The sequence below is a fragment of the Gigantopelta aegis genome, chromosome 9, assembly GCF_016097555.1.
Source record: "Gigantopelta aegis isolate Gae_Host chromosome 9, Gae_host_genome, whole genome shotgun sequence".
NCBI classification, from domain to species: domain Eukaryota; kingdom Metazoa; phylum Mollusca; class Gastropoda; order Neomphalida; family Peltospiridae; genus Gigantopelta; species Gigantopelta aegis.
The window spans coordinates 24,024,868-24,038,672 of record NC_054707.1 but is presented as its reverse complement, the minus strand read 5'-3'; the positions used below and the strand labels follow the sequence as shown (position 1 = coordinate 24,038,672).

At 37.2% G+C, this 13,805-nt stretch overlaps 1 protein-coding gene across 2 annotated transcripts in view; it reads left to right on the top strand.

Annotated features, from left to right (window-relative positions):
- Positions 1-2,179: 2,179 nt before the first annotated feature.
- Positions 2,180-13,805, top strand: part of LOC121382174 — a 110,953-nt gene continuing 99,327 nt past the window's right edge. The window contains exon 1 of one of the 2 annotated variants that reach the window (XM_041511692.1): positions 2,180-2,243. The gene's annotated coding sequence lies outside the window, so the exon portion shown is untranslated. The remainder of the gene's footprint in view (positions 2,244-13,805) is intronic. The other variant, XM_041511696.1, reaches the window with a different exon arrangement.

Genomic DNA, 13,805 nt, shown 5'->3' with positions numbered 1-13,805 from the left:
GATTGATGTAATCGAAAATTGATCGCCTGGCGTAAACCGATGATCGATGATGAAATTCCAGCCGATTCACAACGCTAATCTCAACCCTTTTGTTAAATTAATATTTCCATTGCTTTCGCATGTGAAGTGTGTCTCAAGTTGTTATTTAGTATTCTTACACACCTGTTGGTCAGAACATTATTCCTTATTTTTGATAACACATATACAGTGTTAACACACATACGTGCGATGACATTTTAGACATACGACTGGCTGCTCCTAGGTGATGACCTGGTCACCAATGCTATATCGTCCAATAAAAAAAATAAAAAAACAGAAAACCCCCACAAAAAAACAACTGTCGAATCGACCACTCTGTGACGTGCAAGTTAACCTGAAATTGACTTGTCTGTGACGCACAAGTTAACTATAAATGCTAGGGCCGTACATAGGTTTTAGTTGGAAAAGGCGTTTAATTTTATTTTAAAACTTTTCTGGATATGTGTCCGTAAGATACCATTTATTTTACAACTCATTTACAAACTAATCCAACTCGCTTTCACAACTCGTATATATGTTTTGAAACAATTCGTTGTAAGATAACGGTATAATTTCATTTATTTTCATGCTTATATCCAATTATGGTTCAAGCACGCTGTCATGGGCACACTCCTTCGCTATCTGGGCCGTCTGTCCAGGACAGTGGGTTGGTTAGTTGGTTAGTGGTTAGTGAAGAGAAGAGGGTGTAGTGGCCTTACACGTACCCACTGAGCCCTTAAGAACTCGCTCTGGGTTGGAGCCGGTACCGAGCTGTGAACCTTGTACCTACCAGCCTGTAATCCGATGGCTTAACCACTGCGCCACCGAGGCCGGTTAAATGGTATCTAACGGCAACGCATGTAGTATTCTCAATCTAATAAATACTTGAACAGGTGTACAGTTGCTGACATAACCAGCAGGTAGGGAATCGAAGCGAGTGCAGAATATTAAGTACTGTGATATACTTTTAATTTTTGTCATAACGTAAACTGGTCTTACTGTATCTCTTTTTTGATTTTTTTATTGTGTTTTAATTTTGGATCATACAGTTGTAAACTGGAATTCCCAGTCGGGTGGGATTTTTAATCGAGGGGGGGGGGGGGGATTTGCACCGGGCAGTGAGATAACTGGTTACAAAGGCTCATGGTTTGTTATCCTGCCTTGGGAAGCGCAAATAAAAGATCCCTTGCTGCCTGTTTATATGTGGCGACAGCGGGTTTCCTCTAAAAACAGTGTCAGAATGACCATATTGTTTTCCAATAGCCGATTAGATAAAAAATTGCTCTTCGTTAAATACTTTACTTTTTATTTATTTAGTTTTATATTTATTTATTTATTTGTTTTATATTTATTTATTTAACTGTTTACAATTTTCGCCTAAGCACCACCGGTGTTCGCCACATTTTGGTGGAGTGTGATCATCTGGAGTCGATGAGAAAATATATATTTGGTGGCGGAATCTTAAATTCTACCCAGAACCTATTTTATAGTATACAAAACATTTTAATTTCTATAAAAAAAAAAAAAAATATACTTACCTTGATTTTTGTTTTACATTCTACTCCCCTCACCTCACCTCTTTACACTGTGGTTTTACATACTTATATAATTTGTATTTCTAATGTAAATGGTCAGATTTGTCTACTTAACTCTATTTAACACCCAATGGCCAATGTACAGTATGTGCTAAGGTGTCGATAAAATTTATTTCATTTATTTTCGCCTAAATAAATAAATATAAATAAAATAAATAAAAGATACTAGTCCAATTTAAATGATTGATGATCAACAGGTAGTTCGGCCCCATTAAAGTTTTTGTGGAACCGAAATCGAAGTTGTACATTTATTCAAACGTTTGTCTGTTGGACTAACAGACCACAATTCCTGCTATTTAAAACCAGCTGACAACTGATCATATCCTGGTGACTGACTGATACAATAAAACAGCCGTGACTGGCACTTGCGTGATCTGTAACACTGAATAATTACGGCTCTAAAAACAAAAATAAAAAAAAGCATTTTCCATTATGTTATAGGCGTATAATATTATTCAGCTGATTTTTTTTTGTTTTTTGTTTTGTTTATTATTAAAGTTATTTTAATACATGTGACGTACCTTGTTTATGTCACATGACAACCAATACATGACACAGCGAGCTGACACAAAACTACGCTTTACTGAATGACGGGACCCGCCTAGTACATTTTTCTCGAGGAAGAAACAAGTAAGTTTACTTCTTGTTGTTAAGTCTGTTCATGACAAAATATTTCCGAAACAGTGGCTTTATAGGTTTGCCACTTTAAAAAAAAACCCATTAAAGTTTTATATTTATGATAGTAAAAAAATATGATTTCTTGTACCGTTATTAATATCGGCGACATTTGTCGTTGCTTCCAGTAGAATTCTGCGGCAGGTCATTCCACAACATAGATGCATGGAATGGCATTTGCGGGGTTCATGGGCGTCGATCGGTGGGTATATATCTGTGATATTTGTATTTGTTGCACAGTTCTTTACACTGTGTTTTAATTGAACTGTTGAATTTTTATATTGATGGTGATCATCACATTTTTTTGTTGCCTTTACCATAGTTTGACACCCAATAGCCGATGTATTTTCCGTGCTGGGGTGTCGTTAAACATTCATTCATTCATCCATTCATTCATTCGATCGGTGGGGGACGGGGGAATGCGTCCACCTCACTTTTCAACGCCGGGGGACAATCTATATAAGTGTCCCCCTCCCCGCCCCCGCCCCCCACACACACTTTTTCGTTTAGCAAAAGCAACAACAACAATACCACCAACAAAAACAACAGCAACAACAAAAAACAAACAAAAATTAAAAGTTTAACCACTAAAATGTAGCTTTATGATTTTCATTGACATTCCTCCCTCCCCTCTCTCTCCTCTCTCCCACTCTCTCTCTCTCTCTCTCTCTCTCTCTCTCTCTCTCTCTCTCTCTCTCTCTCTCTCTCTCTCTCTCTCTCTCTCTCTCACACACACACACACTAACACGTCCCCCCACATACACTTTTAAAGCAGGATTGACGCCCATGGCGGGGTTTATAAGAAACCCCATCTACGACTACCTCATAACTTTGGACCACTTACCTATTAGCTGCCTATATCGGATATTATAGTTGTAAATAGAGTAGCGCACTCTTGATCCACGTTGAGTTGTAATAATTTTAAAAAAACATAAAGAAAAAACAACAAAACACCCCACCAAAGAATACATGTTATCAGAAAGATTGGTCCACCCACGCCCCTTTCCCACACCAATTAAAAAGTCCGTCTGCCCTGCCTTATGTTCCAAATGTCTCTATGGCAGTTAATTTTTGTTTTAGTGTAATAATTATGTAATTAGTAAAGAGCATTATCGATATTTCTTCGGGACTGACACGAAATATCTGTTACGTGGCGGCGAGAAAATTGTGTAGGAGAAATCTGATACCACTGAGTTCAGGAAGCCACATATGGTGACCTGCATGTCAGCAGCAGACGACAACATTATTTTAAACTTGGTTGCTATTTTAAAGTGGTTCTGTTATGAGTGGGCTCGGCAGCAAAAGTTGTGATGTTCCAATGATCGATTAGACAGACAGAAATACAGACAGACAGACACACACACACACACACACACACACACACACACACACACACACACACACACACACACACACAAACACACACACACACACACACACATATATATATATATATATTAAAGTCTCACCCAGTATATACAGTAAAATACATGAGAAACATTTTAATAAACAATGTAAAGGCCACTCCTTGTAACCATTCAGCTGATTGTTTTTTTTTCTCTCATTCCAACCAGTGCACCACAACTGGACAAAGGCCGTGGTATGTGCTTGCCTGTCTGTGGAAAAGTGCATATAAAATAGCCCTTGCTGCATTAGGAAAAAATGTAGCAGGTTTCCTCTGATGACTACGAGTCATATTTACCAAATGTTTGACATCCAATAGCCGATGATTAATTAATCAATGTGCTCTAGTGGTGTCGTTAAACAAAAACAAAGCTCATCATGGAATAAATGAATGAATGAATGAATGTTTTTAAACGTTGAAACGACATCCCAGCGAATAAAACAAAACACATCGGCTATTGGGTGTCACAAAAGGAGTTATGAGACTAAAATGCATTTAAATACTATTATCCTGTTCAATTATTTAGACCCAAAGTTTTTTGCAAATGTTACGTTTATTTCCTATTCGATATTTGTTTTCTTTGCATTTACATGAAAACAAACCCAAACCCCGACAGGTTTTATATACAAATCATCATATAAAATGCACGAAGTTAACTTAATTCCACTTTTTAAAAATCTCTGTGTCTTTTGAATGCACGTTATTTCTCCTATAAATAACTAAGGTCATTTGCATATCAAAAGCATCATTCTATAGTGCGTTTCAAACTAATGTTCGGTTCTATCGTCCTATCCGCACAAATCGTAGTGTGACCTATATTTAAGAAAATATCTGTAAACATCATGCAGGCGCGGATTCAGGTGGGGAGTTCAAGTAACAAAACCTCAGTTTGAAAAACAAAATGTATCAAATATTATAATTAAATTGTGGAATACACAAGCGCGCGAGCTGAAAGGGGGAGAGAGAGAGAGAGAGAGAGAGAGAGAGAGAGAGAGAGAGAGAGAGAGAGAGCGAGAGAGAGATACGTCATTTATGTAACGACGCACTCAACATTTTAATCTATGGTTATATGGTTATAGGGAGAGAGAGAGAAGAATGTGGTATGCATGCGATTGGTGGAGGTGTGACCCTCTGCACAACCCCAACCCCACTTAAGGCTTCTTTTGTATATGGAGCGGGACGTAGCTCAGAGGTAAAGCGTTCGCTCATGGTAGGTCGACTGATCGATCCCACATGGTGGACCCATTGGGTTGTGTCTAGTTCCAGCCTGTGCACCACAACTGATGTATAAAGGCTGTGGTATGTGTTATCCTGTCTATGGGATGGTGCATATAAAACGTCCCTTATTGCTGATCAAAATTACTTATCGGAAACAGTGGCCCATGTGGCGGTAGCGAGTTTCTTTCTCACTCATAATGCTCCTTAACCGTTTTGTCTGACGCCACATAAACGTATATCAAATGCGTTGAGTGTGTCGTTAAATAAACATTTCTCTCGTATGTATGTGTAGTCTATATGCATTTCTAGTCGATTAGTTTATAGGTTGTTAAGTTGTTTGATAGTGAATGAAATGGGTATAAATTGTTTTTGGTGTTAAAGAGTTCATGCATACATTAAAGTAATACTCCTTATGGGTATGGAGAAATAACTTAATCAGTCGACGAACTCATTTCTTCATCACTATCTTCGTTAAGGGGGACTATCACAGGGGGTATTTTATTTCTTATAAAACTATTTTGTTTTCTAAAATCTTCTTCTATCTTTATTACATGTTTAACTGCGTCAGAGAAGTGTGTAGGTATGACAGAGTTCAATGCATGTGCAAGTTCTCTCCGCACCGTGGTCTTTTTACCATCATTATGACGAGCTATGTGCCCTTTGACTTGACTCCAGATCAGTTCTATCGGATTGAGTTCAGAATGTCTTGGCGGCAGTCTTAGACACAAGTGCCCATGGCGTTCAGCAATATCATCAGTAACAAATTGCTTTGCACATTTGTTACTTTACACAAGTTCATAAAGAACTGGCTTTGTCATGTTACTCTCAAAAGGTATATTTTTGTTTCGTAGCCACGACTGAATTTCTTCCTTTTTAGCGTTTAGTGCAGGACATCGTGTAATCTCAGTTAATTTGTTGTGGTAGCTTGCGTTATCCATGACGATAACAGAAGGTTCTGGTAGAGAAGGCATAAGTTGTTCTTCAAACCATTTGATGAAATTTTCATGATTCATCTCACCATGATAGTCTCCGTCTGTTTTTTTTAGCCTCAAAGATCAATTTACAGCCATCTATCAATCCATATTTATTACAGCCAGCATGACAACTAATAAGTCTTTTTCCCTTCCCAGTCACCGAACAGAGTTTAGGAACTCGATCAGCAGCGTCTGATTTCGGCAGGTGATTGGCGGTACTTGTGCCCGGGTGGATATCTGTCCAGTGGTGGGATGTTGTGTGGTTGACATTCACCCAGGTCTCATCTTGATACACTATTAAATACCCCTGTTCTCGTAAACTGGATATTTCATGGAGATAGGACAGTCTCCTGTCTGATATATTAGCGTCCTCAAAAATCACTTTTCCGGTTGTAGACATATGTTGGTATTTAAAATCGAGGTCATGGAGTGTTCTTCGTAAAGTTGGATATGGATATGTTGATTCCACATTCCTCCCTTAAAGTGCTGTGCCAGACCATACACTAAAATTTCAAATTCAACAATTAAATGCTTTCTTAATTCAATGCAATAATATTTTACACCGATATGTAAATCAATAATTACGAAAATGCCCCATAAAAGTATTAAAACATCACTCCCGTAGAACACTGCCGGAAACGACCGAGTAAAATTCTCGGTAAAAACATTTGCCTGTAAATAGCCATGACGTCATGAAGGGAACGGGCTTCACAGAAACCTACCACGAGACGACTTTTAGCGCAAGCGAAAGTGGGACCGACAGCGACTGCCAAGCTCATTGATCATGCGATTCTTCTTTCGATGATGAATAGTGTAGTAATGACGACTGGACTAATATTTGTGCAACACAAAAAATAATGCCTTATCAGTTTGAACCTGGAACATCTTCCGATGAACCACCGGCCTGACAGATGACGATGAAAATGGTCGTGGAGACAGCTTACCACTAAGTTACAACTTTTATTCTTGTTTTGTTCTTTAGCTTTTGGTGCGAATTATTTTGCTACACTGTATGTTCTAATACTTGTGATGTAGTAGAGAAGACGATAAATAACTCTTGAATTCTACGAGTCAAGTTGGACCCGATATCGGTAATTTTAAGAAATAAACAAAAACGATTTTTTTAGTCCGTTCCCATCCCTCTATGAAGATAGGGGTTTTTATGAACAATTTCAGTTTAGTTTGACGTAAAAAAAAAAAAAGTAAGTGTTTTGGAAATAACAAAACAATACTATTTTTTGTGTAGTGTTGTGAAAACAGTCTGCTCAGAAATAAATAACTTATTTTAATTTTAAGAAATAAACAAAAACGACTTTTTAGCCCGTCCCATCCATGAAGATATTTTTTGTGCGAATAATTTCAGTTTAGTTTGACGTAAAAAAAAAAAGTAAAAGTGTTTTGGAAACAACAAAACAATACTATTTTTTTGTGTGCAGTTGTGAAAACAGTCTGCTCAGAAATAAATAACTTATAGCACATTCCATAGTATGAAAAAAAGGTTTTCTTTGTGGGAAGGTATAGTAAAATTAATTTAATGTATTTATAGTTTGTTTTACAGGGAACGCCTTTTTTTATACTATGGAATTTACAAGTCATTTATTTCTGAGCCGATTGTTTTCTAAGATGCATACAAAATTAGGTTTTTTTTTTTCACAAAAAAACCCTACATTTTTTGTAGGATGGGACGGACTAGGCTATAGATACTTACCTTGTTTGTACTTTATTGTTTTTAATGTTTTCGAACTGTAAAGAAAAATCTCACAAATGAACGAGATGCAAACGACAACAAATCGTATCTCGATGATTGCACGAAACGTGCATGAAAAAACAAAACTGACCGGAGTTGAAAGCATAACGCAATTGGGACATTGACGATATGCACCCCAAAGTCGTTTCGGTGTGGATGGCATCGGCTGTTGTCATTTGTTTTGTGTCGCAGAAAAAATTGTTGGTACGGCATCTTTTTTTTAAAAGCCATAACACATGGTATTCCCATATCTCGCTTAAGCCGACAAGCCAGTTTCGGACGAATCGAAACTAAAGTGCCTGCAGTCAACGGTCTCCGGCATTTTCTTCCTGTCCAGTATTTTAACGTTGTTTTAATCAAATTTACACACAGATTATTCACAGCAACATTACTAGGAAATGTGTGAAGACTAAATTTATCGGCTTTTGTATTGCTACAGCCGCCAACAACACGCCGTTTAACCATAATAAACACAAAAGAAGCAATGAATAATGGCGCTGACTATCGAAAGGCGTTCCCTTCGTGACGTCACGGATCAAATCTTACGGAAATTCCCGAAACGAATTCAGCTGGTTCTGTTTTTCAGGGGAATATTTTTAAATGGAAAATATACCGTTATATAATTTTTTTAACTTTTTTTTTTTAATTTTCTAATCATATTAACTAATATCTTGATTGATATAGCTCAATACATCATACATCTGGAACAGCACTTTAAAGCCACGTTAATCTTATGTAATGTAGGTAATTCGCCCTCTCTATAAAATCTGTATACTCGTCGTCTAATAACATCTTAATCAAATAAATCGATGAGTTTTCGGTCGCGTTTTTTAACAGTGATTTCTGTGCTTGGATTCGTAGAGCTTAGATTTTTCACAGTTCTTTTTACTGTTGAAACCGAAACTTTAAGTGCAGCGGCAACTCGATCGACAATTCGATAAGAAGCATACCTAGGTCTACCGCGCTGATATTCATCTTCAAAATATTCGAAAACGTTCTTAATACACGATTTTACATCAACTGAAGTGTTTTTCGATTTACCAATATTTTTCCTCAAATAACAATAACAAGAATGTCGACTAATACATTTTCAATGAATTTATATACCCTACCTAACTTGTATTTTACGTGGTTTACACATTGCTACAATAGCACGTGCAGTCATAGATCGAAATAATGATGTTATTGACCAAGCAATGCTATCGTATTTTGAACATTCAGGGCTGTGTCTGCGGGATGAAAAAGTGGTTGAACCCATACGAGTCCGAACAATAGCCCTTTGGTTTTTCGCATTACAAATGTAACACCCAACCCCCAAACCCCAGCCCCTAGCACCACCCTAAATACTATATATATATATATATATATATATATATATATATATATATATATATATATACGTATGAGTTCCCAATTTAGAGGCAAATTAAATAACATTTTTATTATTATTTGATGTTGGTGGCCTTTGACATTTTTTTATCCCCCCCTCCCCCCCCCCCGGTCTTCTGGGTCCGGCCCTGCATTAAATTTATTTATAAATTTGGAAAGCACATTCCTGCGGTGTGTGAGGTGATTTGTGTTTATTACTGTGCTACACCTCAGTTGTGTTAGGTTAGGTATGGTATGCTAATATATAATTGATATAATAAAATAAAAATACATAATACATTAGCTAAATTTATTAAATATAATGCACCTACAAGAAAGGGTTACATGTTCTGTTTGTTTACATCTATGTTTAACGGAAAGATTAGACAATGCTGTTACACACTGCAAAACAATAATAACCTTGATTTAGTGAAACAAGCTATAATGGCCTTCACGTAGCCTCAGATCCCAATGTTTTGATATGCAAATGACCTTATTTATAGGAGAAATAACGTGCATTTAAAAGACACAGAGATTTTTAAAAAGTGGAATTAAGTCAACTTCGTGCATTTTATATGATGATTTGTATATAAAACCTGTCGGGGTTTGGGTTTGTTTTCATGTAAATGCAAAGAAAACAAATATCGAATAGGAAATAAACGTAACATTTGCAAAAATCTTTGGGTCTAAATAATTGAATAGGATAGTAGTAAAACAGACAGACATATTATATGTAATAAAATACATATTATTCATATATAAAAAAAACAAAACATTTACGGGGTTTTTTAAAATACAGTAACATGTTTTGGCGCGTAAAATGGACAAAAAAGAATCGCTGAAGAGCACGTAAATGTTTTTCTCAGACAACTGGAAAACCCCCAAAAAGCTAGTTTCTAAAAACAGCGGATATCTAAGGTCTACATACAGAAAGCACTTCGTCACAATATGGAATTCATCTTCAATTAAAAGGAGGGGCGGGACGTAGCCCAGTGGTAAAGCGCTCGCTTGATTCGCGATCGGTTTGGGATCGATCCCCGTCGGTAGGCCAATTGGGCTATTTCTCGTTCCAGCCAGTGCACCACGACTGGTATATCAAAGGCCGTGGTATGTGCCATCATGTCTGTGGGATGGTGCATATAAAAGATCCCTTGCTACTAATTGAAAAATGTAGCGGGTTTCCTCTCTAAGACTATATGTCAAAATTACCAAATGTTTGACATCCAATAGGTGATGATTATTAAATCAATGTGCTCTAGTGGTGTCGTTAAACAAAACAAACTTTAACTTTTTAAAGCTTACCACTAGGGCTGGCCGGTATTGAAATTTGAGGTTCGGTAGCGATATCAGTATTTTTGGGGTGATTTACTTCAGTATTTGTACGGTATTTAGTATTGACACGATACCGATATCGAGCGCTATTTTCGGTATATTCACCTTTAATTGCATGGCTGTGTTAAGGCTCATCCGCTAATTTCATCTAAATACAATCAAATTCCATACACAAGGCTCTCGTCTGATTTATACCAACCCATTTTGCGTTCGTCAGATATATTATTAGTGCTTTCCGGGAAATAGTTTTCAGTACCGAAATTTCGGTATTTTAAAATATGGTCGGTACGGTAAATCGGTATTGACATAATACCGATACCAAACGGTATATACGGTATACCGCCCAGCTCTACTTACCACATCCCAAAAACCGAGGTTGCCCCACTTGTCTCCAGCTGCAACCAGGATCTTGTCCTCCGATGGGTGGATGGCAAGTGAAAATATCCTCTCCTTGACCACTTTAATTACTCTGTTTTCACCGAGATTCAGTTTCTTAAACTCTTCCATGAAGCTTAAAAAAATGAAGAAAAAAAAAGAAAAAAAAGAAAAAATTATGACAGGACTACCTGTAGATTAAACCTGGCCAGAAAGATCTTGTCATGAAAAAACCCTGAGGGCAGAAACAAACAAAACGTCTTGATCTTGATGGACAACTTTCAACTGGGTGTTTACTTATATAGCGATATATGGATCTGTGACAGGGTGAAGGTGACTGCCATTGTAATCAATTGAAAGCTAAACGAAATGTTAAAACAAACAAAATGAAAACATGTTTCAGCTCCGTTAGTAAACTTTCACACCTGTGACCAAACGATTTCTTACAGGCGCGGCACAGTGTACAAAATAGTGGTACGGCTCGAAGTTGCTAGACTATCCTTTCAAATTTACCTGTGAAGGACATTTTCACAGATACAACAAATATAACCCCCACACGAAACAAAGGTGGTACGGCCATGCCGTATCTCTTTGAAAACTGGTACGGCCATGGCCGTACCGGCCGTACCGTCTGCACCGCCCCTGTCTTAGTTAAGAATTGAGACTTTGACAACACCTTACACGCTTTGAGAGGAAAACAGATATTATATGTATTAATTATTATGTATATGTAGTAAAACCCCTCTAAACCGGGCACCCTTGGGACCAAGTTAAATGTCCGGTTACAAGAGGTATCCGGTTTAGAGAGGTTAAATTCGGTACTGATTTTTTTTTAAAGGACGTGAAAAATTTCCGTTTTTTAAGGGAATTCCGATTTATAGAGGGTCCGATTTTGAGAGGTTTCACTGAATATATATTAATTTTATTGGTTTTATTGGGGTTTTGGGGGGTTTTTTGTTTTTGTTTTTGTTTTTTTTGTTTTTGTTTTTTTTTGTTTTGTACGGCAATGAATTAGGGCAGGGCGCCACAAACCGGGGACAGGGCGCAGCGCCCTTCTATTTATTGCAAGCTAGAACTCGAAGCACTTCCAATGAGATAATTTTGAGCTTTCGAAACCTGATATTACTAACTGCCATAAGGCTACCTTTGACTAACGTATACTTCATAAATCATGATAATGAATGGGTTTTATAAATTCAAACTTGTAAAGAATTTTTCTAAATGTATTTTGTAACTCACCAGATATGTTCGAAATGTATTTAACTTAAATATAGACCTGTTTTAGCATTTAATATTTATGTATTTAGAATACTTTTTTTGACACATTGTAATAAAAAAATAAAAAACATACAAGCTAAAAATTGACATATCATTCATGTTCAGATTTTGGTAGATGTTTAGTATGTTATATAGTATTGGTTGTTTTGGATAAAAATACTAAGTCCCAAAACCACACCGAATCTGGGTCTGGGTAAGGAGAATGTGGCAAAGGGCTGGCCACAGAACACAGTTATCTTTCCATTTGGTTGTCCATTTGGAAATTTGTACGCGCAAGTAGTCTGCTGTTTGTGATTATTTCATGGCAGACAGCTCTGAAGTGGCAACTATTAAACTGAACATGACAGGGCAAAGAATGTAGTTTGCAAACATGTCTAACTTCTTGTGTTCACAATGAAGACTTGTTTGTGGTAATTCCGGCTCATGCAAAAGTAGTGTTTTTTGTGTAAAATGGGTGTACTCCGGCTAGGTTTAGTGGCTGTGTTTGTTTAAACCGATATCCTGTGAGAAAGAGCTGGACAACAGGGGTTATCATTTCCAGGGTATGTTTCCCTCAGGCAGGCAAAGGTACATAAAAAAAGAAATTCACGGGCCTGCTGATATTAATACAAATACTATAGCCACTAACGCTATACAGAAACATATAGCGTAATTAATTGCGTAATTAATTGTCTGCAGGGCCGGATTTAGACCTTGGGAGGCCCGGGGCACTTCAGTTTCCGGGGCCCCTCAACATAGAAATTAAATTTCATGACAAATAAAAAAATAAAAAATGAACTAAGTTTATAATTATTACTTCTTTTTTTTTAATATAAAGGAAGTCCTTAGTCGGGGGGGGGGGGGGGGGGGGCTCTGGCAGGTGGGGCCCTGGGCAATTGCCCTTTTTGCCCCCCTTATAAATCTGACACTGTCTGTCTGGCGTATTTTGACGTCTGGGTCTGTAATTGCTACGTGTTATTAATATAATTGACTGAGTTCATATATTATCTCTGGATATGTTTTCTTCTATAAACACCAGCAATAATTACGAGAATACCACATTGCTTAAATACATATTTTTCCTGTTATTTATTAAAGTGAAGTTTGTTTTATTTAACGACGCCACTAGAGCACATTGATTTTTTATCTCATCATCGGCTAGTGGACGTCAAACATATGGTCATTCTGACACTGGGTTTTTTTTTAGAGGAAACCCGCTGTCGCCACATAGTCTACTCTTTTACGACAGGCAGCAAGGGATCTTTTATTTGCGCTTCCCACAGGCAGAATAGCACAAACCATGGCCTTTGTTGAACCAGTTATGGATCACTGGTCGGTGCAAGTGGTTTACACCTACCCATTGAGCCTTGCGGAGCACTCACTCAGGGTTTGGAGTCGGTATCTGGATTAAAAATCCCATGCCTCGACTGGTATCCGAACCCAGTACCTACCAGCCTGTAGACCGATGACCTAACGACTGTCTGTGGTGCATATAAAAGATATCTTGTTACAATTGGAAACATGTGGCGGGTTTCCTCTCTAAGACTATATGTCAAAATTACCAAATGTTTGACATCCAATAGCCGATAGCCGGTTTCTTGCTATGGTATGTATTACAGTTTTATTTAAATCGAATTTTTTTTTAATTGCACACAATTTTATTTTTTTCCAAAACACTTTTACTTTTTTTCTTACATCAATCCAAACTGAAATTATTTACATATTTACAAAAAAAAAAAATTTATATAAAAGGATGGGACGGACTATAGTGGTGTCGTTAAAAAAATGTTCAAGGGACATTCCTGAGTTTGCTGCACTTTTTAAGATGTTATCGACTAACA